The 24,092-nt window shown below is 37.3% G+C and overlaps 1 long non-coding RNA gene and 1 pseudogene across 1 annotated transcript in view; one reads left to right on the forward strand and one right to left on the reverse strand.

The window, feature by feature from the left end:
• Nucleotides 1-24,092, reverse strand: part of LOC145518265 (uncharacterized) — a 96,488-nt gene that overhangs the window by 41,859 nt on the left and 30,537 nt on the right. The gene's annotated exons all lie outside the window — the stretch shown is intronic.
• On the forward strand, nucleotides 1,326-2,661 carry LOC145517069 (putative inactive 1-aminocyclopropane-1-carboxylate synthase-like protein 2 pseudogene; annotated as a pseudogene).

The raw sequence follows: 24,092 nt of genomic DNA on the forward strand, positions 1-24,092 counted from the left end.
TTGAGGAAGGATTTAAAAGAAGCATTTCAGTCTAAAACCAAGCAGATTGGAAGGATATGTTCTCAGCAGCTTAAAGTAATGGATATGAATTGAAAATGGCAAAAAATAATCTTGAAAAGGAGCAAAGTGAAAGTACTCATACTTCCTGGTTTGAAAACTTATTACAAAGCTACTGTAATCAAGACAGTGTAGTACTGGCATAAGGGTAGATATATAGATTAATGAAATAGATTTTAGAGTTCAGAAGTAAACTCTTACATTAATGACACATTTATTTTCAACAAATGTACTAAGATAATTCACTGTAAGAAAGAACAATCTTTTTAACAAATGACACTGGGACAACGAAATATTCACATATGAAAGAGTGAAATTGGGGCATCTACCTCACACCATATACAAAAATGAACTCAAAATATTCATAGACTTAAACATAGGAACTACACCTAGAAAATTCTTAGAAGATAACATAGAAGTAAACCTTCATGATATTAATTTTAGACAGTGGTTTCGTTGATATCACACCAAAAGCAAAGATATAAAAGAAAATAATAGCTAAATTGGACTTTGCCAAAATTAAACAGTTTGTCCTGAAAATGATATAATCAAGAAAATAAAAAAACAACCTACAGAATGGGAGAAGATATTTGCAAATCATATGTCTGATAAGAGATTTGTATCCAGAATATATAAAGAACACTGACAACTCAATACTATAAGGACAAATAGCTCAATTAAAAAGTGGGCAAAGGATATTGAATAGACCTTTATCCTAAGAAAATATACAAATGGCCAATGTGCACATGAGAAAATATTCAACATCGTTAGTCAGTAGGGAAATGTCAATCAAAAAACTACAATGAAATACCTACAACTTCAAACTAACTAGGATTATTATAATTAAAAAAATGGATAAGCAAGCTTAGTGAGATGAAAGTGTTGGAGAGATCTCTAAGCCCTGATGATCCAGGGTAATTTCATCGGGCATGCGGATCTTAGACCAGGGAAAGATGAATGGAAAAACTTCTAGCCAGCCTTCAGAGGCCACGCAAATATCCAGAGCATGAATCACGGATCAGACACTTTCCACATGCTTTGTGGCCCAATAAGGGGCCAGGGTCTCAGAAACCAGAGCATTCACAGCCAACTGATAGAGATGATGGTGCATTTACAGTAGATCATTGAAGAGCATAACATACAGCTGATATCCAAGCACTTGCAACAGAACCTGCCACTGGAAGAGCAAAGGAACAATCAGCTAGGAGCAGGAAGCTCTCTTGGACCACTTAATCTGTCAACTGGTCTACCTCCTACAGTCTGAGGCCATGGGTGGCCTGGAGCTCCAACAAACTGTCTTGCCCTTCCCAGGATTGATGTCAGAGTTGGGCAGTGAGCCCATCATCCAGGTAGCCCAACCTCCTAGTTCATCCACTGAGAGATTTTGAAGCTGCGTTTTTCAGCTTTGGCCTGTCCAACCATAGGATTGACATCTCTGCCTTGTACTGCTCCAGCCTCTAGGATGACAAGAGCTGCCATAGAGACAAATACCAGGAAGACAAGAATACTTCGGGCTTCATTAACCCTGGTACTGATGAGAATAAGCTGTGTACTGATCTGATGACTGAAATCTTAAGTCAGAGTGACATGAACTGCATTGAGAAGATCCTGTTGCAATATCCCAATTAGAGAGGGCAATCATCTCTGAGGAAGAAGTGACCCCATTCCTGACCTACTACTGCAAGGCAGGTGCCCACCTTGATCCAGAAAACTTGATTTTTCTAAATGGTTGTTGCTCTGTCTTTCCCATGCTGGCCACAGATTTGTGTGATCCAATTAAGGCCTTTCTGATTCCTCACTCCCTTCTATTGTGGTTTCCTCTTCAGTTTCCAGCTGTGTGTGAAAGTTGAGCTGATGCTTGTCCACTGATGTGAACACCCATGCTTTCCAGCTCATTGTGTACAAGTTGGAGAAAGCCCTGCTTGAGGCTATGCTTATGGAGAATAAGCAAAATTAATCATCAGAATCCTCTGGATGACTTCTATTCCCCAGATTCACTGAAGGAATATCTGGAATTTGCCAAGAAATACAACCTACATGTCATCATAAATGAGATTTACATGCTGTCTGTGTTGGATGAACACAAAAATGTACTGGGCATAGAAAGTTCGTCTGACTTCAACAACACCTGATCAATCAATCAACACCAATAAGGATTTCAGCATCTCTCACTTTGGCTTGAGTCTGACACGGCTGAAGCAACTTAGCAGCAGCAGCAGCAGCACTTTGGCTTAGGTGCTCTGTAAACCCACAACAAGGAGGTAGGCTCTGCCATGAGCTCTGCAGCATTTCTGGTATCACCCAGGACAAGCCATGTTGGCTGCTACAGCACAGAAAACAGATTGAAAAAGTTTATCTGCTCACTAACTCTCACAGGTGCATTATCAACAGGTGAAGGTTTTGAAGATCTCCTTTCTCAACTGTGGCTCTGGCCTCTATGTCTGAGTCAGCTTGGAACATATCCTGGACCTGTATGCATGTGAGGAAGAGCTGCTCCTCCATTGCTGCTTCCTGAACAGCAAGCTGATGTCCCAGGGTGAAACCTACAAGTATAAGGTGCCTAGAATTTTCCACCTAATCATGGTGGATAAACTCATCTGCTAAAACACACCATGCACCAGTTCTATCAGGTGGTTCTATGGAGCAGAAGCAGGATTTGATAGTGAAGTGGCTGGAGGATGTGCAGAGGGAGTGAGTAAGCTCTCTTCCTCCCAGTCAGTCACTCCAGCCAATCACATGCACAGGGAGGCGTTGCTATCAGCCTCTGGTCTAGAACACTGGGGCACTGAGCTAAACTGGTGCTGCGGCTGAGCAAACAGTGGGCTCCTCCAGGAAGGTGCTCATGTGACTCAGTCATCAACCTCCTTCAGCTGAGCATCTATCATTTTTGGAAGCTTTGCATCCTTTCATTATTTGCTAGCTATTGCATGTGCAAACAAATTTTATGGGGTTGGAATGGGAAAGCCTACAGGAATAAAGGGAACTCCTTGGGGCCCTGTTTAGTTAGGTTTGTTTTTGTATTTGATGTCTTCTAAATTCCATATTTTTTTGAATTCCAGGCCTGTTCTTTTTCTTGTTGATATTTTTCATAATCTCCTTCGAAAGTTAGATGAATTTTTGTCCTTTTAAAAATTCTGAGGGAGGTTACACGTGATGAATAGTTCAGGGACAGGCCAGAAAGAAAGGGGAAAAATGGCCCCTAACTGATGGAACATATTCCAGGCATTAGAGGCACTGTCCCACAGGATCCTGACAAGGTCACACTGTCCTTGCCCACGGGTGATTGACTGACAGGGTGGAGGCAGAATTCCAGAAGTCCCTACTTCCTCTTTTTCAAAAGGCTTTTAAAATGAATCTCTTGTGACAAGCCTGGGGTCTTTCATTTCCAACTCTGGTGCTTTCAGCTGTTTTAATCACACCACTTGAGAGTTTCTCTGCAAAACTTTTGCAAATCTGAGATTTAGTGTGAACACTGCTGCTATGAAATGAATCAGACAGGGACCACCACCATTTTACAGATGATGATAGGGCTTTTAGAAACAACTGGTGGCTTTGGTCAGTCATTTGGGTTTGTGGTCATCCTCCCTCTTGGGTCTAGGTTCAGTTCAGTTCAGTTCAGTTCAGTCGCTCAGTCGTGTCCGACTCTTTGCGACCCCATGAACTGCAGCACGCCAGGCCTCTCTGCCCATCACCAACTCCCAGAGTCTACCCAAACCCATGTCCATCGAGTCGGTGATGCCATCCAACAATCTCATCCTCTGTCGTCCCCTTCTCCTCCCGCCCCCAATCCTACCCAGCATTAGGGTCTAGGTTAGGGGGTTCTTGTTCTTCAGTAATAATGTTCTTTTATAAAAAAATTAAAAAAAGAAGTGTACCAACAAATCCTGATTCTTCAATTTTTTTTTTTTTTTTTAATACCAGATAGTGTTCTTTAGAAATTGACTACAGCTAATAAAAAGAGAAAGGGAATGCATTGGAAAGATGAGGGAGCTAGACATGACCAGACACGCTCTTCTTAGGGCCTCTGAAATAGCAGCTAATAGACAGTCTTATCAGGATTCAGTCCCTAAGATGGGAGAGATGATACCTTCCATGGAAGAGATAGACTGTTTTTGTCTCCTGTTCCACAGATTCAAATAATAGAGTGGGGGAGGGGGGAGAGAACACTGTCACATCTACAAGTATGGAATCTCCCTCCATTATTTAGGTCTTTAATTTCTCTCAACAATGCTTCTCTAGCTTTTGGCATAAAAGATCTTATACATATTTTGTTAAATTTATCATTCTATTATGCTTTTCATGTTATTTTAAATGTCTTGTTAATTAATTCGTCTTCTAATCGTTTGTTGCTAGTATACTGAAATAACTGATGTCTATAAAATGAATCTTGTACCTATCAAGAACGTTGAAGATTCTGAGGTTTTACCATGGTGTTTTGTTTTGTGCCTGTATTCAGTTGTCTCCAACTCTTCATGACTCCATGGACTGTAGCCCACCAGGTTCCTCTATTCATGGAATTTTCTCTGCAAGAATACCGGAGTGGGTTGCCATTTACTTCTCCAGGGGATCTACCCAACCCTGGAATTGAACCCATGTCTCTTGCATCTCCTGCATTGACAGGCAGAGTATTTACCACTGTGCCACCCTGGGGGATTTGAAATTTTACCCTACTTGCAAACTAATAGATTTCATGGAAGTTGACAGAAGGCATGAGAAGCCTGGATCACAGACAAATGACAACTTATTAACCACAGTAACAGCAGTAATCAGAGTATTAATTTCTGCTTGGGTTCCCCAAGCCTTGCTTCCTACAGGGCAAAGTGAGGAGGACCAAGTGACGCCTGCATGTGCAACGGGGTGGGTTGCAGGAGAGAAAACCCACATTTAGAGAACCTGATTCTTTTGTAATGACCAGTAAGCCTGCCTAAAATTTGGCCCTGAGAGAGGCATTATTTTTACTATACTGAAAAATTGTATTCATAATTTTAGTTCAATAATCCTTGCTTTACAGATAAGGATTCTGAGCCCAGGGAGGAAAATCAAGTTTTACATCCATTTCTTTTCTCCTTATCCCCATGGTGCTTATTCTTGGTCAATTATTACCTCTTGTCTAGATTATTGTCACAGATTCCCATATTCATACCAATGTTCCTAAAGTTCTTCTTTGATTATTTAATTACTTAGTTAAAATGCTATTAATTCTTTAAATAATGCATGTTGAACATCCCTTATGTTTCATCCACGTGCCAGGCTCTGAAGTAAACGTGACAGATAGCGTTGTGCTGCTCATACTGCATGCATTTTCTTTTTCACCTTCTAGTAGCGGAGACAGATAACTAAAACAACAACAAAGTGTATATGTCCTGTCTGAGAAGAAAGTATGAATGTTACAAAGAAAACCAAAGAAAATCATAAACGTATAGAATGGTGGTATGGAAAGTACTATTTTTGATCCAGCCTTGTCTGAGGAGCGTGGTGAACGGGTACAACAGTGAAGTGAGGGATCCTGCTAAGAAAAGATCCAAGGAGAAAGCACAGCAGTAATGTACTAAACAGCAAGAGCAAAGGCCCTAAGGCAAGAGAACTTTGATGTATTTGAAGAGCCAGTAATGGCAACCCACTCCAGTATTCTTGCCTGGAGAATCCCATGGACAGAGGAGCCTGGTAGGCTACAGTCCATGGGGTCACAAAGAGTTGGACCTGACTGAGTGACTTCACTTTTCTAGTGTGGCTGGAACAGAGGAAATCTGGTGACGAATGGTAAGAGATAAAGTCAGAAAAGATACAGAATGGCCAGGTCATTAGAGTCCTCTATCCCAACCTGTTCAAATATGTTTCCTCAAATTTCAGTGAACAAAATACAGACTCCTTGACTGAGTAACCAAGGCCCCCATTATTTTTTTTTCAACTTTTTCCAACTTTACTTTAATAGTCCCCTTACGTGAATACTTCACGTCAGCCCAACAGTCTTCATCAGACCCCAAATTACTTCTCATGGATCTGCTACTAGAATGATGGTCTTTATGCAACCTCTGACTATTGAAATTGACAGGAGCTTCAAGGTCTAGTTTCAAAATCCTGCTTGTCGGTTTCATGTATGAAGGTGCATCTCCACATTAGACTTTACGTTTCTGTGTGTGTGTTTTGTCATTTCTATGGTGCATTCCAGGTTCCTAGAGACTTGAAGATAGCACCTTTTATCCCATTTATATCTAGTGTGGAGCCTTACAGATATAAAATATGATATAAAGGTTATTTGAGGAAAGAACCACATGTTTACAATTTTGGAAGGAAAAAGCTCTCTGAGTTGCATCCTTTCATCTGTAGAATAAAATAGGGAAATGATAGAAACATACATTATAATTTATTTTTATATTATTAGTTATCTGATATTGAGTAAATACTTATATGAATGAGAAAATGTCATAGAAGAATGGTCTAGGTTTTTTTCCAAGTATGGTAAATTCTCACGACTCTTTGAGACCCCATGTGGGACACTTCAGGCAAGGATACTGGAATGGGTTGCCATTTCCTTCTCCAGGGGATCTTACCAACACAGGGATCAAAGCCATGTCTCCTGCACTGGCAAGTGGATTCTTTACTGCTGAGCCACCAGGGAAGTATCCCTTAAATAAAAAATACTTTTTAAGTAGTTTTCATTTGGAAACCTAAACAGTGTAAACTAATTCATCACTTAGGAATCTTCAATTCTAAATAATGAAACTATAAAATTGTAGGTATGACTATGCCAAAGCCTTTGACTGTGCGGATCACAACAAACTGGAAAATTCTGAAAGAGATGGGAATACCAGACCATGTGACTTGCCTCTTGAGAAATTTGTATGTAGGTCAGGAAGCAACAGTTAGAACTGGACATGGAACAACAGACTGGTTCCAAATAGGAAAAGGAGTACATCAAGGCTGTATACTGTCACCCTGCTTATTTAACTTATATGCAGTGTACATCATGAGAAATGCTAGGCTGGAAGAAGCACAAGCTGGAATCAAGATTGTTGGGAGAAACATCAATAACCTCAGATATGCAGATGACACCACCCTTATGGTAGAAAGTGAAGAAGAACTAAAGAGCCTCTTGATGAAAGTGAAAGAGGAGAGTGAAACAGTTGGCTTAAAGCTCAACATTCAGAAAACTAAGATTGTGGCATCCGGTCCCATCACTTCATGGCAAATAGATGGAGAAACAGTGGAAACAGTGGCAGACTTTATTTTCTTGGGTTCCAAACTCACTGCAGATGATGACTGCAGCCATGAAATTAAAAGACACTTATTCCTTGGAAGAAAAGTTATGACAAACCTAGACAGCATATTGAAGAGCAGAGACATTACTTTGCCAACAAAGGTCCGTCTAGTCAAGGCTATGGTTTTTCCAGTAGTCATGTATGGATGTGAGAGTTGGACCATAAAGAAAGCTGAGCACCAAAGAATTGATGCTTTTGAACTATGGTGTTGGAGAAGACTCTTGAGAGTCCCTTGGACTGCAAGGAGATCCAACCAGTCCATCCTAAAGGAGATCAGTCCTGAGTGTTCATTGGAAGGACTGATGTTGAAGCTGAAACTCCAATACTTTGGCAACCTGATGTGAAGAGCTGACTCATTTGAAAAGACTATGGTGCTGGGAAATATTGAAGGCAGGAGGAGAAGGGGACGACAGAGGATGAGATGGTTGGATGGCAACACAGACTCAATGGACATGAGTTTGAGTAGGCTCCGGAAGTTGGTGATGGACACTGAGGCCTGGCATGCTGCAGTCCATGGGCTCACAAAGAATTGGATATGACTGAGCGACTGAACTAAAATTAAGTGAACTAAAATAATATTTCTTTTAAGAGTTTCAATAATCTCAGAAGATTTTGTCAGTACTATTGCTGACAAGGAAATTGTACAATTTGCTACAAACACATTTAGGAAATTGGAATCGATTTTTTCTCAAGGCTTTTATAAACTCATCTTTCAAGACCTGCTAAAATTTTGATGTCTCAAAGTAATACAAGCTACTTTTTGTCCAGTTTATCTCTTTTTTCTTTTTCTCTTGCTTTTAGTCCTTTTTCTTTCCTTTCAAACTATGTTTTATTTGTTGTTTTGTTAAAAGCATGCATACTAATTTTAAAGATCAAACACTATAGAATATATATAACCAAAATATTATCCATACAAAAATAGCATTTTAATGTAATATTCTTGAATCTGTATTTTTTTATTTCACTTAGCATTATTTCATGGCTATCAATAAGCATAGATCTTTATCATTATTTTAATTACCTTGCAATATTTATTTGCATATTGTGCATACCTTGTTCCCATACCTCTCTAAGGATCGTATATCTAGCTTCAGAATAAACTCATTATCGTCTACTGAAATAATGGAGGAATTATTGTTATGAAACAATGCTTCTGTGAAATAATTTGCAAGCAATGTTATACATTTAAGGTTGCTTTAATATATGTAGTAGCATCAATTTTTCAATAGCAAATATTTGGCCAGGTGTGACATAGACAGCATATATTTGAGGTTGGGTGAGTTTCTAGAGGTGAATTGAATTAAATGCTTTGTGATAAAGTTATTTTTACCCTAGTTCACTGATTCTTAATATTGGCATACATATTACATTCATATACATGCTTTGAACTTTTAACAAATATTGACAGCCAGACTGTATCCCAAACCAACAAGATTAAATCTTTGGATGAAACCAGAGCTTCTTCTGAGTCTAAAGAGAGAGAGTTGAGAACCACTGAGACTAATTCCAAAGTAATTTGTGCAGAATTTATAAAAATTATGTCCTTTTCATTTTGAGGAGAATGGAAACTCATCTTAAAATTGGGGAAATATGTATACTTGTGGAGTTTGTTCATTCTAGTTTGTAGAATCTCTTTTTGTGTATGCTACTTACTCCTAGATACTCTCTGAGAATCAAAATCAAGCCTTTGGATGGTTTTAAAAGAACAGTTTGTGGTTACTTATCTTTCTAACAAGTACATGCCACAGTGGTTGCCTTGAAGGCTCAAAGCTCCTGGAAATATATTAGTTTGTGGAAACTGCATTTTAAGTGGAACATTTAATGCAGAATTTTGAATTAGCTGAATTAAAGTCATAGATGGCTTTCTTGAAAGAGACTAAAATGTAAGAATGGGGAGGAAAACAGGAAAGACAAGAGGGAGTATATTGTCACTTTAAGTGACTGAACTGGATTTTGATATGAATGATGCCTAAAAGCCATAGGTGTAAGTAGTGACAATATCTTATTATTTATTTCACTAGCTATAGAAATAAATGGACCTTTGTCTACCTGCACAAACTTCACAGTCCAAAAATCTAAAGCATCCAATAAAGGTGGTTTTCACTGAAATAAAGTCTATAGAAAGCAATGTTTCCAAAGAAACATAGGCAAAAATGTCTCACAAACACATTGAATTTTTTGCTTTCTTTTTTTGTATTCTTTTAAAAAAAATCACACATAAAATGATGGTAGAGTAATGGCTAAAGGGCAACTTAGAAGTAAATGGAAAACTTTTGTTTTCAAATTAATCAATTTTCAAGTACCAGGAGAGCTTGCATTTTGAATAGAATTTTAAGATATAATGTCATGAAAGAAGAGAAATGAAAATGTATTTGTTGTAGATGAGAGTTTGTAAAATAGGTGAAGATGCAGAAAATAAATCAATATAACTGGATTTTCACCCAATTATTACTGGGTGGATGCGGTTTTTTAATCTAAGAGTGTTATAGAATACATCTAACACCAAATAATTTAGTGGTGCTTTTTTTAAATTTCATAAGCAGCTATAACATATTGAAAAAATAATTTGATGCCATTTTATGATAAGTGTAATTTGCAAGGGGCTTCTGAGGTGGCTCAGCTGTAAGAACCTGCCTGCAAAGCAGGACCTTCAGGAGATATGGGTTTGATCCTTTGGTCAGGAAGATCCCCTGGAGGAGAAAATGGCAACCCACTTCAGTGTTCTTGCCTGGAGAATCCCCATGGACAGAGGAGCCCGACCAGCTACAGTCTATAGAGTCACAGAGTCTGACACAACAGAAGCAACTAAGCACGCACGCACATACTTTGCGAGACTTGTTTTTTGATTGTTTGTATTGACTATGCCAAAGCCTTTGACTGTGTGGATCACAATAAACTGTGGAAAATTCTGAAAGAGATGGGAATACCAGACCACCTGACCTGCCTCTTGGGAAACCTGTATGCAGGTCAGGAAGCAACAGTTAGAACTGGACATGGAACAACAGACTGGCTCCAAATAGGAAAAGGAGTACGTCAAGGCTGTATATTGTCACCCTGCTTATTTAACTTATATGCAGAGTACATCATGAGAAATGCTGGGCTGGAGGAAGCACAAGCTGGAATAAAGATTGTCGGGAGAAACATCAATAACCTCAGATATGCAGATGACACCACCCTTATGGCAGAAAGTGAAGAAGAACTAAAGAGCCTCTTGATGAAAGTGAAAGAGGAGAGTGAAAAAGTTGGCTTAAAGCTCAACGTTCAGAAAACTAAGATCATGGCATCTGGTCCCATCACTTCATGGCAAATAGATGGAGAAACAGTGGAAACAGTGGCTGACTTTATTTTTCTGGGCTCCAAAATCACTGCAGATGGTGATTGCAGCCGTGAAATTAAAGACGCTGGAGAAGCCAATGGCACCCCACTCCAGTACTCTTTTGCCTTGAAAATCCTATGGATAGAGGAGCCTGGCAGGCTTCAGTCCATGGGGTTGCTGAGTTGGACACGACTCAGTGACTTCACTTTCACTTTTCACTTTCATGCTTTGGAGAAGGAAATGGCAACCCACTCCAGTGTTCCTGCCTGGAGAATCCCAGGGACGGGGGAGCCTGGTGGGCTACCGTCTACGGGGTCACACGTAGTCGGACACGACTGAAGCGACTTAGCAGCAGCAGCAGCAGTACTCCTTGGAAGGAAAGTTATGACCAACCTAGACAGTATATTAAAAAGCAGAGACATTACTTTGTCAACAAAGGTCCGTCTAGTCAAGGCTATGGATTTTCCAGTGGTCATGTATGGATGTGAGAGTTGGACTATAAAGAAAGCTGAATTTCAAAGAATTGATGGTTTTGAACTGTGGTGTTGGAGAAGACTCTTGAGAGTCCCTTGGACTGCAAGGAGATCCAACCAGTCCATCCTAAAGATCAGTCCTGGGTGTTCATTGGAAGGACTGATGTTGAAGCTGAAACTCCAACACTTTGGCTACCTGATGTGAAGAGCTAACTCATTGGAAAAGACCCTGATGCTGGGAAAGATTGAGGGCAGGAGGAGAAGGGAACGACAGAGGATGAGATGTTTGGATGGCATCACCGACTCAATGGACATGAGTTTGAGTAAACTCTGGGTGTTGATGATGGACAGGGAGGCCTGGCGTGCTGCGATTCATGGGGTCGCAAAGAGTCAGACACGACTGAGCGATTGAACTGAACTGAACTGAAGTCGATAAAGTACCCACATCACTGCTATATCATAACTTATTGTTTTAGCAAATATTCCCTAATCAAGAATGATTATTTAATGCTAGACAGTCCTATAATTTCATATGAAAGTTATATGGAAAAAAATGAACAGGATCACTTTGACAATTGTGGTGGTTTTCAATACCTAGAAACTTGGCAATATGTAGATAAAATGTTAAGATAAATTATTTTAATGTTTTAAAATGTTAGGATCATCTTTAAGTATAAAGTTACATTTTTCTCTTCTCCACAAATTAAATTATGTTTTATTTAAAGAGCTTGCTTTAGATAATAGCATTTCACAGATATAAGGGTTTTGCAAAAGCTCTTGAAATTCAATTCATCACTAGAATAAGTCAGAGTTTAAGTCATTTTTCCTGGGAATGATTTAGGACAAATAGGTATGAGATGGTGGGATTGGACTAAAGAGTGTTCTCTTTTCTTTTTTTTCTTCCAATTTGAGATATAAATTATAGATCTATATGTAATTATGTAAATATATATATTATATATTTTGTACATATGTATAATGTGTATATATGATATATATTTACATCATTATATAATATATTATGTATTATATATAATTTATATAATATATTATATAAAATTTAATATTATAATATTATAATTTTATATATTTTATTGTAATAAAAATGTATTTATTTTAAAATATATTTATATTAAATATATTTTTATTTATATTGTTTATTTTATTTATATAAAATAAATAAAATTTAATAAATTTTAAATTTTAAAAATTTAAAATATATTTTTAAAATTATAAAAATTATTATAATTATAAACATAAAAATATAAAATATATAATTATAAAAATTATTATAATGATAAAAATTATTTATAAATTTTTATTATTTATTTTATTGATATTAATTTTATTTATATTATTAATTTTATTATTTATATTAAAATATGTTTATATTAAAATATGTTTATATTAAAATATTATAATATTTTTATACATTTTATATTTATTTTATATATTTTTATATAATATAATATGTAATATAATAAAATATAATTATAATATATTAAAATATAATTCCTATATTGTATATTATATATATTACATAAATATATATTATATATATATTTAATATTTATATATTATATTTATATTATATTATATATAACATAAATATATAATGATAATATACATTATATAAAACATATATATTAAATATATATAATTTATAATATATTTATGTAATACATAATACATGATGTATATATAATATAGGAATTATTTTAATATAATATATATTATGATATATATTATATTATATACATTATATATTATATAATCTTCTCTGAAGATCCCTTGGAGAAGGGATAGGCTACCCACTCCAGTATTCTTGGGCTTCCCTTGTGGCTCAGTTGGTAAAGAATCCACCTGCAGTGGGGGAGATCTGGGTTCAATCTCTGGGTTGAGAAGATCCCCTGGAGAAGGGAAAGGCTACCCACTCCACTATTCTGGTCTAGAAAATTCCATGGACTATATACTCCATGGGGTTGCCAATAGTCGGACACGACTGAGCTACTTTGTACACTTTCAGTTCAGGCACTGATAGGTACTTGAAAATAATTGATCTAATGTTTAACAGATGAATGAAATTAATTCAGGCATTAGGCATACAATTTATTAAATTACTATTAAATCATTATACCATGGTATTGTCACAGAAGACATATAGATGGTTTAGGAAGACATATGTCAAGTTTAATTACCTTCATTAAATCTAATACAGTAATAATATGATTTGGCAGAATATCACTGCACTGGGCTCAGGAGACTTAGGGTCCATGAAGAGCCTGGAGTCCCATCAAAATCATTAATTCATGGAGTTGCCTGGATAGAAATGTTTTCTGAGGTATTCTTCTCTTTGTCATTATACGACAGAGGAAAGTAATGGTCTTGTATCCTAGACCCAGATGTTTTTGCTTCTCTTTTTGAGTTCTTCCTTTCATGACTTGGCCAAGTCCTTGACTACTCTAGCTGATTGACTTCTTCTCTAAAAGGTTAAGGTAGGTGTTCACAAGAGTTTCTCAGGTTACGAATTTCAGATCATTTATGGGGCAATGTCCCTTTCTTTGTTGATTTTTATTTCCTATTCACATTTTTAGTAAATTAAAACATGGTTTCCTTCTGTTTCTATGTTCAATAATGTTTGTTGTCACCTTACTGACACTTTATTTCTGAATGAAACAAATGACAAAATAACAACAGCAACTCTGCAATACATTTTAAAGGAGAAATAGAAGAATTTGATTCTGATCCTTCTTTGCCAGGGAACTTGTGTGGCCTTTTCCCAGTTCAACTTGTGCAAAGCTTAATCCTGTTTCAAGGGAAAACATTTCCAAAGTTGCTAGTGAATGTGGAGCATACAGTTCTGGAATCACTCCTGGTAACTTGAACAAACTATTCTGCAAAATTTCATACTATGGGAGAAAGGAGACCACAGTGACAGGAAGGCTCTTCTTGCCAAATGGTGAAGTTAGAAAGAAAACACAATGTTGACATGGAGAAAAAACAAAGAATTGCTTGAATTCTTCAGAGAATGCAGAAAACTCCACAATTGTTTTACTAGCTGGTAATGATTAAGGAGGCTTTAAATTTGTTGAAAGTTAAGTATTGAAACAGAATAAGTATCTATTAGCATTTTAAAATATTATATTTTTCTATCTATCTTTCTTTTTAAAGAAATTCCTATGGCTGATTCATGTTGAGGTTTGACAGAAAACAACAAAATTCTGTAAAGCAATTATACTTTAATAAAAAAATAATTAAAAAGAAAAAAAGAAAATTTTTTCCAAGAGATTTATTAGTTTACAAGGTTTAGATTCACCCTGATCTTTCCATGAGGATCCCAGTTCTCTCAGGAATCCATGTTGTTTACAGATGTATACCTAGAATGTAGGTGGCTTAGCATTATTTCCTGGTTTCCCGTTCATTTGTGCAATTGTCAAGGCAATACATGGAAAGGTGAGTCTGAATACCTGGGTCTTACTAACTGTTAAATCTTATTGGGTGACACTGAGCAAGAATCTCTTTAGGCTGTTATTCTCACCTATTTTAATCCTCAACCTAGGATCCCAAAACCTCTATGGGTCCTTTAGGATGTCAGGAGAATCTGAAAGTTTTATTGAATTTAAAAAAAAGTTTAATTGAAATCAATTATGTTCTTCTCAATTAGGGTAGATAGTCTGAAAGAAACTGTTTTCTTTACTTTTTTAAAGCAATAATAGCAGTTTAATGTAACCCCACAAGTGGTAATAAGAGCATGTAACCCCATAAGTGGTCTCAGGCTGAGCAGCTAATTTGTTTGAACATCATTATGTGCATTAAATTATTTAATTAATAAATTATAATTTGGTAGGTACAAACTTTTAAGGCAAAAGACAGCAAAGGAAAAAAGGAGCACTGTATTTTTTGAAGAGTTAAAAATGGGAACCTATGTGGTGGGTTATCTATAAAGTGTTCCAGCTCCAGGATGCTAGATCAGGGGTTGGTAAACTTTTTCTCTTAAAAGACCAGATAGAGACTATTTTAGACTTTGTCTGCCAAATGACTCTGTCAAAGCTACTCAATTTTGCCACTATAGTGTGAAAGCAGCCATAAACAATACGTAAACTAATGGATTTGTCTGTGTTCTAGTAAAACTTTATTTATAAACACTAGCAGTGGGCCACTCTTTGGCCAGCAGACACTAGTTTGCTGACACCTATATTTGGTGATCCCTGAGACTCTGAGACTGCTTACTCATCAAAGAAAGGAATACAGAGATGGAAGGAAAGATAAGCAGGCAGGAATGTTTAATGCATATTAAAGCCTTCTGCCCCACTTTCCAGTTTCAGGTGCAGTGATAATAAAATAACATCAGATAAATTAAGCTTTTGGAAAAGATTTTCAATGACTAATGTCCTCATGTTGTCCTATTTACTCTCATAAAGTCAAGCCTAATTTCATAGTAGTCAGCACTTGAGAACAATGCTGCTGCTGTTTAGTTGCTAAGTTGTGTCTGCTTTGTGACTCCATGGACTGTAGCCTACCAGTCTCCTCTGTCCTTGGGATTTTCCAGGCAAGAATACTGGAGTGGGTAGCCATTTCCTTCTCCACGTGGTTACCCACAGGGGATCTTCCCAACCCAGGAACCGAACCAGTGTCTCCTGCATTGGCAGGAGGATTCTTCACCATTGAGCCAGCAGGAATGCCCACTGAGGACAACAGGTGGATGCTAAATAAGTTGTAGCAAAGAGTATGCTACAGGGCACCAAGTTCAGCCTTCCTTTTAAGATTCCTAATTGGGGCAAGTAGAAGACTCAATATTGTTGACAGAAAGTCCTGGAAGATGGTTTTCACTCTCCTATGGCAGAAGGTCTTAGTCTGGATTAAATATCTACTTTTTTCCTTCTTTTTCAGCAGAACTTCTCATTTGTAGCTGCAATCATGACTGCTTGGGCTAAACATTTATCCTCTGGCCTTTTGCAGCTTTTTATGGCTTTGTGACTAAGATTTGGCTAATGAGATGTAAACAGAAGTGTTGTGTATGACTAGGAAAATGTTCTAAAAGGAGACAATGTGTTCCTCTCATTTCCTTCTTCCTATTAGCTAAAATACAGACATGATGGTTGTAGTTCCAGAAGCTATATTGGATGAAGAGGAGAAAGCCACATGCCAAAAATAACAGAGCTGCAAGATGAGAGGAACCTGGGTCCCTAATAATTTTCTTAAGTTTGAGACTTCTTTTAAGTGAGAAAGAAATCAGTTTCTAGTGTTTCAAGAATGCTGTTATTTTAGGCTATCATCAAGAAATCCAAAAACAATAAATGTTGGAAAGGGAGTGGAGAGAAGGGAACCTTCCTACACTGTTGGTGGGAATGTAAATTGGTACAGCCACTATGGAGAACAGTATGGAGGTTCCTTAAAACACTAAAAATGGAGCTACTATATAATCCTGCAATCCCACTCCTGGGCATAGGTCAAGAGAAAATCATTATTTGAAAAGATACATGTATCCCAGTGTTCCTTGCAGCACTATTTAAAATAGTGAAGACATGGAAGCAACCTAAATATCCATTGATATAGAAATTGATAAAGAAGATGTGGTACATATATAATGGAATATTACTCAGCCATTAAGAGGAATGAAATAATGCCATTTGCAGCAACATGGATAGACTTACAGATTGTCACACTGAACGAAGTAAGTCAGAAAGAGAAAGTATGATATCCCTTATATACAGAATCTAAAAAGAAATGATACAAAAGAACCTATTTACAAAACAGAAACAGATTCACAGACTTAGAGAATGATCTTATGGTCACCAGAGAGAAGGGGTGGAGGGAAGGGAAGTTAGGGAGCTTGAGATTGACATGTACACACTGCTGTGTTTAAAATGGGTAACCAACAAGGATCTGCTATGTTAGCACAGGAAACTCTGTTCAATGTTATGTGGCAGCCTGGGTGGGAGGGGAGTTTGGGGGAGAATGGATACATGAATAAGTATGGCTAAGTCCCTTTGCTCTCTGCCTGAAACTACATACCATTGTCAATGGGCTATATTCCAATACAAAATTAAAAGTTAAAAAATAAAGAATGCCATTATATAGATTTTCTTGCTTTAGGACAGAATTCTAACTTCAATTTCCCTTAAGAAAACAGTTTTTGTTTTACTTTAGAAGTTTTCATTCATTTAAACAAGGGAAAACCCCTACATCTGTTCTGATTTGAACAATTCTTGGATTTCTGGTGCATTTCAAAGTCATTCATAAATCAGGGGACTTTTAGAAATCGATCTTTTGATGGGAGTGGAGGGAGCAGGGAGCAGGGAGCAGGGACTGTTCCCTCCCTCTTGAACCTCCCTCCCACTGCCCACCTCATCCTACCCCTCTAGGTCATCACAGAGCACCAGATTTGAGCTTGCTGTGCCACAGCAAATTTCCACCTGTTACCTAATTTTTTATATGGTAATATATATGTTTTAATGCTACTCTCTCAATGCATAGCCCGTCTCCTCCCCCACCCTTGTGTCCACAAGCTCTCTACATCTGTGTCTCTGTTGCTGCTCTGTAGATAGGTTCATCAGTACCATCTTTCTAGATTCCATGAAAAATGAAAGAGAATGTTGGTCAGTCATGTCCAACTCTTTGCGACCCCATGGACTATACAGTCCTTGGAATTCTCCAGGCCAGAATACTGGAGTGGGTAGCCTCTTCCTTCTCCAGGGGATCTTCCCAACCCAGAGATCGGACCCAGGTCTCTCACATTGCAGGAGGATTCTTTATCAGCTGAGCCACAAGGAAAGCTGAAGAATACTAGAGTGGGTAGCTTATCTCTTCTCCAGGAGGATCTTCCTGACCCAGGAATTGAACCAGAGTCTCCTGCCTTGCAGGAGAATTCTTTACCAACTGAGCTACCAGGGAAGCCCTAAATTCCATATGTGTGTGTAAATATATGATATTTGCCTTTCTCTTTCTGACTTACTTCACTCTGTATAATAGACTCCTTTGGTTTCCTCAGGGTATTTTCCCAATAGTGGGATTGTTGTGTCATATGGTAGTTTATCCTTGACTCCTATGTTTTCAGTCATTCTTGTTTTCTGATATGATGACAGCCATTTGTCATGTAAAAGTGCTGCAGTTTTGAAGTTGTCTTTTCATTGTCATTCATCTGTAAGTATTTTCTGATTTGCTTTATTTCTTTATTCTTCACACAAGGACTATTAAGTATTGTTTATTTATTTATGTACTTCTGAAAAATTCATTTTAGTTTCCATATGGTGAGTTTTTTGTTAATATAAAACTTCATTTTGCTATTTAATCTGCTGCAGTTTTCCTTTGAGTATATAAATATAAACATAAATAATACATTTACGTAAATATAAGCCCCCCGAAGCATCTCTTCTTAATCACCACCAAAGATTTCTTAGCTTTTGTCATAGATGTTTCTTCTCCTATCATTTCTTCAATTTTATTTTCTCCCCAATTCTCAATTCTTATGATAATTCAGTTTAAAAATAAAGAAATATAAATAAAATAATGAGATTTATAACTCTGAGTAGACAAGAGGCTTTATTAACCTGGAAGTTAAAATGTGTCAGGAAGTACAGGTTGGTTTAGAACAGTCATTTCTATCTCTGAGAAGTTTATAAGGCTGTTTCTAAATTTGAATGCCATTCAAATGCCTTGGAAGACTTGTTTATTAATGTGGGAAGAGTAGCGGGGGAAATGTAAAAGTTCCAAGGAAATGAAAATATTGTCTCTAATGCAGAATATAATAAATGGGACTAATAATAAAAATAAATTAAGTAAAAGTTTTAATCTGTTTGATTTTTGAAAGGAGTTGTTCATGATAGGAAGCTAAGTGATAAATTTCCTTAGTTGGGAAAGAAGTGTCTAATTTGTCCCAGTAAACAAAATACTATGACCTGTAGTATAAAAAAAGACTCATTAAAACATTGTCCACATTCTCAGAGTAGAATAGACAGTTTGAAGACAAACAAAATTTACTGAATGTCAGGTTATTATAGGCGTATAGATGTCATGCATTTTTACCAGCTACTTAATTGTACTGAATCTCAATTGCATACATTTGAAATAATCTGACCTATTGAAACATACCTAGAACTCTTTTATGTAACAGATGAGATAAAGATGTTCTGAAAATCATATAGTTTCAGAGAAACTACAAAAAACATGTCAAGAAATAGTAATCATCTCCTTGGAATTAAAAGTCCACAATAACATGAAATTTGTTTTATGACATTATAACTATAAATTTTTTAACATAATTCTTAAAAAATACTTCCCAGAAAATAAAAGATAGAAATACTAATAGCTTGCATAAATTGAGCATTTTCTCTGTGCCAGGTAGGCAGTATGTTAGTTTTCATGATTATATCATCACGTTCTCACAATACTAGCTATTGTTGCTATTTGTAATGACCAAACTGAAGCTTAGGGAAGTTATGCCAACTTGCCTAGGGTAAAAATAAGTGGTGGTAATAAGTGGTGGCTCTTGAATTTAATACAGAAGTTAGTCTGACTCCAGAAGACAAGTCCAATTGCTTCGCCAAAGTGCCCAACTGCTTTGCCAACTTGAAATCTGAAACTTGATTAAATTAATTGTATGAAAATAGTAGGATTGGCCAGTGATGACAGTTATGAAAATGATTGTTAATTCAATACAACAAAACTTCAGAACTGTTATTGCCTATGACAATCATACCTCAACTCTGGTCTAGACTTATCTAAGCCTGGTTCTTCTGGGTGGGGGCAGGCAAGAAGATGAGGTGGGGTCATGGCTTCACGTAAACTGTTGTCAAGGGCCTTGCTTTTGTTTGGGGTGGTGGGTCCACCGGGCTTACCATGTTATTAAAAAATATCAATTCAAGAACTTACTAACTAAAAGCAGACCTTGCCTTAAATACAACAGTGATGATGCTGTCATGAACTGGGATTATGACTAATCCAAAACCCAATCCTCTGTAATTGATATCAGCAAAATAAATGACAATAAAAAGGAGGGGGAGAATGAAATTTGAATGTTCTCAGTTTGAGAACTTTCGTTTAAACACCTTTAGAAACATCTGAGGAGACACTATTCTCTTTTCCCAGTGTGTGGCACTCTTCTTCCATCCGATCACCTGCCCTTCTCTGAAAACCATCGCCACAGTACTTAAAAGTTCCTGTTCTGCTTCTCAGTCTCACCGGATGACTCAACTGGAGCCTAGTTGCTAGAAGTTAAGCAAATTATTTTGTTATAGAGAATGTAGGAAACGGGATACGTAGGGACATTTTGAATAATCAGGTTTTAGAAATAGAAAGAGAATGAAATAAAAAGCTGACCTGCCTGATATACTTATGACCACGGATCAACAGTTTTAGAGATAATTGGACCAAATGTCCTACTATGATTGATTGAATGTAGGGCATAGCTGTTCGTATATGGTCTTTTTTACCTGGTAATCAGGAAACCAGAAAGTTTGTTTTCTCATCTCTAACTAGCTTCAGGAGTTAAAAAAATAATATCAATAGTTAAATGACTCTTGCTTATATTTTCTTTTATTCAATTTTAGGACACTTGAGCAGATAATATTTAAGCTTCTATTTATAGAAAGATCTAGATAGATAAATACATAGATATAGATCTCTCTCATATAGACCATGAAGTACCTTGGCACGCTGAATAGTGAAACAAGTTTATATAACAGCATTCTTACTTTGCAAATTATTTGTTGCATACTGAATACTTTGAAGAAGTATGAGTGAATGTCATAAGAAGATTAAGTTTATGCTTTGGCAGTTGATGCTGCAAAAGTCCTCTCTAAGTAGCCTGCTGCATACATGAAATGACTGCATGTTCACAAATGGCTTTTATTCAGCTTGGGCTCCCTAGGCTCTCTGCTATGTCTCATCCCCTTTCTTTCAGTGTGTGTTCGACCCTCTTACCTCCTCTGAAGACAATATTTATCCCTCCTTTGTTGTTGTTGTTTTGTTGCTAGGTCATGTCTGACTCTGTGGACTGTAGTCCACGAAGGTCCCCTGTCCATGGAATTTCTCAGGCAAGAATACCGGAGTAGATTACCATTTCCTTCTCCAGGGGATCTTCCAGACCCAGGGATCAAACCTGTGTATCCTGCAAGAATCTCCGGCAGTCAGATTCTTTACCACTGAGCCACCAGTATCCCTCCTTAGAGTATTACAAATGGGACTCCTTGTTTAGTCAGCTTGCTTAAAGGAAGATGATTGCACATAAAGTATATAGTCTGTTTCACTCTTTATTCTCATTCCCTGTAATTCCGCTGCCCTAGCTTGGGAATGTGAAGGGTGGAATTGGATGAGGGGTGAGGAATACTTCCATTTAAACAAAAGAAGTATTTCTGGTTTTAGATTTTGCAGCTGGTTTGGCTTTTGGTGGCCATAGGTTATAGGAAATATATGTCTATAAAATTCAAATGAGGAAGATAATTTACAGTCAATGTTTAACATGCATTACTTCTTGTTTTCACAGTAACTCTGCAAGATAGATTAGTACAATCTTTACTTTACAAATGAGGAAACCAAGGCTTTCTGAGTTAAATAAATTGTCTATGGTGATAATGTTCAGTTCAGTTCGGTTCAGTTCAGTCGCTCAGTCGTGTCCAACTCTTTGCGACCTCATGAATCGCAGCACGCCAGGCCTCCCTGTCCATCACCAACTCCCAGAGTTTACCCAAACCCATGTGCATGGAGTCGGTGATGCCATCCAACCATCTCATCCTCTGTCGTCCCCTTCTCCTCCTGCTCCCAATCCTTCCCAGCATTAGCATCTTTTCCAATGAGTCAACTCTTCGCATGAGGTGGCCAAAGTAATGGAGTTTCAGTTTCAACATCAGTCCTTCCAATGAACACCCAGGACTGATCTTTAGGATGGACTGGTTGGATCTCCTTGCAGTCCAAGGGACTCTCAAGAGTCTTCTCCAACACCACAGTTCAAAAGCATCAATTCTGCGGCACTCAGCTTTCTTCATAGTCCAACTCTCACATCCATACATGACCACTGGAAAAACCGTAGCCTTGACTAGACAGACCTTTGTCGACAAAGTAATGCCTCTGCTTTTTAATATGCTATCTAGGTTGGTCATAACCTTCCTTCCAAAGAGTAAGCGTCTTTTAATTTCATGGATGAAATCACCACCTGCTGTGATTTTGGAACCCAAAAAGATAAAGTCTGACACTGTTTCCACTGTTTCCCCATCTATTTCCCATGAAGTGATGGGACCAGATGCCATGATCTTAGTTTTCTGAATGTTGAGCTTTAAGCCAACTTTTTCACTCTCCTCTTTCACTTTCATCAAGAGGCTTTTTAGTTCTTCTTCACTTTCTGCCATAAGGGTGGTGTCATCTGCATATCTGAGGTTATTGATATTTCTCCAGGCAATCTTGATTCCAGTTTGTGCTTCTTCCAGCCCAGTGTTTCTCATGATGTACTCTGCATAGAAGTTAAATAAGCAGGGTGACAATATACAGCCTCGACGTACTGCTTTTCCTATTTGGAACCAGTCTGTTGTTCCATGTCCAGTCCTAACTGTGGCTTCCTGACCTGCATACAGGTTTCTCAAGAGACAGGTCAGATGATCTAGTATGCCCATCTCTTTCAGAATTTTCCACAGTTTATTGTGATCCACACAGTCAAAGGCTTTGGCATAGTCAATAAAGCAGAAATAGATGTTTTTCTGGAACTCTCTTGCTTTTTCGATGATCCAGCGGATGTTGGCAATTTGGTCTCTGGTTCCTCTGCCTTTTCTAAATCCAGCTTGAACATCTGGAATTTCACGGTTCACGTATTGCTGAATCCTGGCTTGGAGAATTTTGAGAATTACTTTACTAGCGTGTGAGATGCGTGCAGTTGTGCGGTAGTTTTAGTGAATGCTAAACTACAGTTGTGGCCAGGTTCCCCGACTGCAGAGTGTGGCACCTGCCAGGTACAAGGTGTTTGATGAATAAATTCAAGAGAGCAGAGACTATTGTGTGCCCTCTTGAATTTATTCACTGAACACCCTGTACATTAGGTCAATGATAAAAAAAAGAGAAGATATCTAATTACTGTTTTCTGTGAAACTTTAGCTTCCTGACCATCAAATCAAGAATTTTAGAAAGAAAATTAATTTTATTGTTGAATTATAAGAAAATAATGATTCGTATTACTTATTTGACTAATATTCTAATTTCACTTCCCTACACAGTTAATGATATTGTTTCCTGAAGCATCTGAATTGAATTTAGCAGTATGACTTTTTACATCTCACTAATATTAATATGGGAGTAAATTCACTATAACCATGACAAATTCTGAAGCTAAAGGGCATGCTAAGACAATTAAATTCAACCCTGGCTTGGCCTCTTCATACTTTTGAACTTCAGTGGCAATATATCCATGAATAAGAACACATGCTCCTTACTTATTTCATGCAGTAAAGAATAAAATTAATGAAGTTAATAAAACAACAAAAGAATGTTCCAGAAACTTTGAATACAGATCCAAGACAACTTCTTTAACTTAATTTTGTCCCTTATTATCAGCTATTCATTGTTTTTAACTTTTTTTTTTCTGGTTTGTATTCTTTTATCAATTTTAAATTTTTTTAAAAAAATTTGTGACTATTCTGGGTCTTTGTAATTTTGAACGGGATTTCTCTAGTTGAGGTGAATGGGGGCTACACTTCATTGCAGTTCATAGCAGTGACTTCTTTTGTTGTGGAGCAGAGGTTCTAGGGGGATGGGCTTCAGTAGTTGCAGCACTATGGCACAGTAGTTGAGGCACATGGGCTTAGTGGCTCCATGGCATGTGGGATCTTCCTGGACCAGGGATCAAACCTTTGTCTCCTGCAGTGGCAGGTGGATTCTTATCTACTTGTGCCACCAGGGAAGTCTTCTTTCATTTTGAAGTCTGATTTCTCAAGGGATGAACTTAGACATACATCATCAGTGTTCACATATATTTGTATCAGTTCACTGAGCAACATTTCTAACACA

This window comes from Giraffa tippelskirchi, chromosome 8, assembly GCF_054371585.1.
Source record: "Giraffa tippelskirchi isolate mGirTip1 chromosome 8, T2T-mGirTip1v1.2.pri, whole genome shotgun sequence".
Classification (NCBI taxonomy): Eukaryota; Metazoa; Chordata; class Mammalia; order Artiodactyla; family Giraffidae; genus Giraffa; species Giraffa tippelskirchi.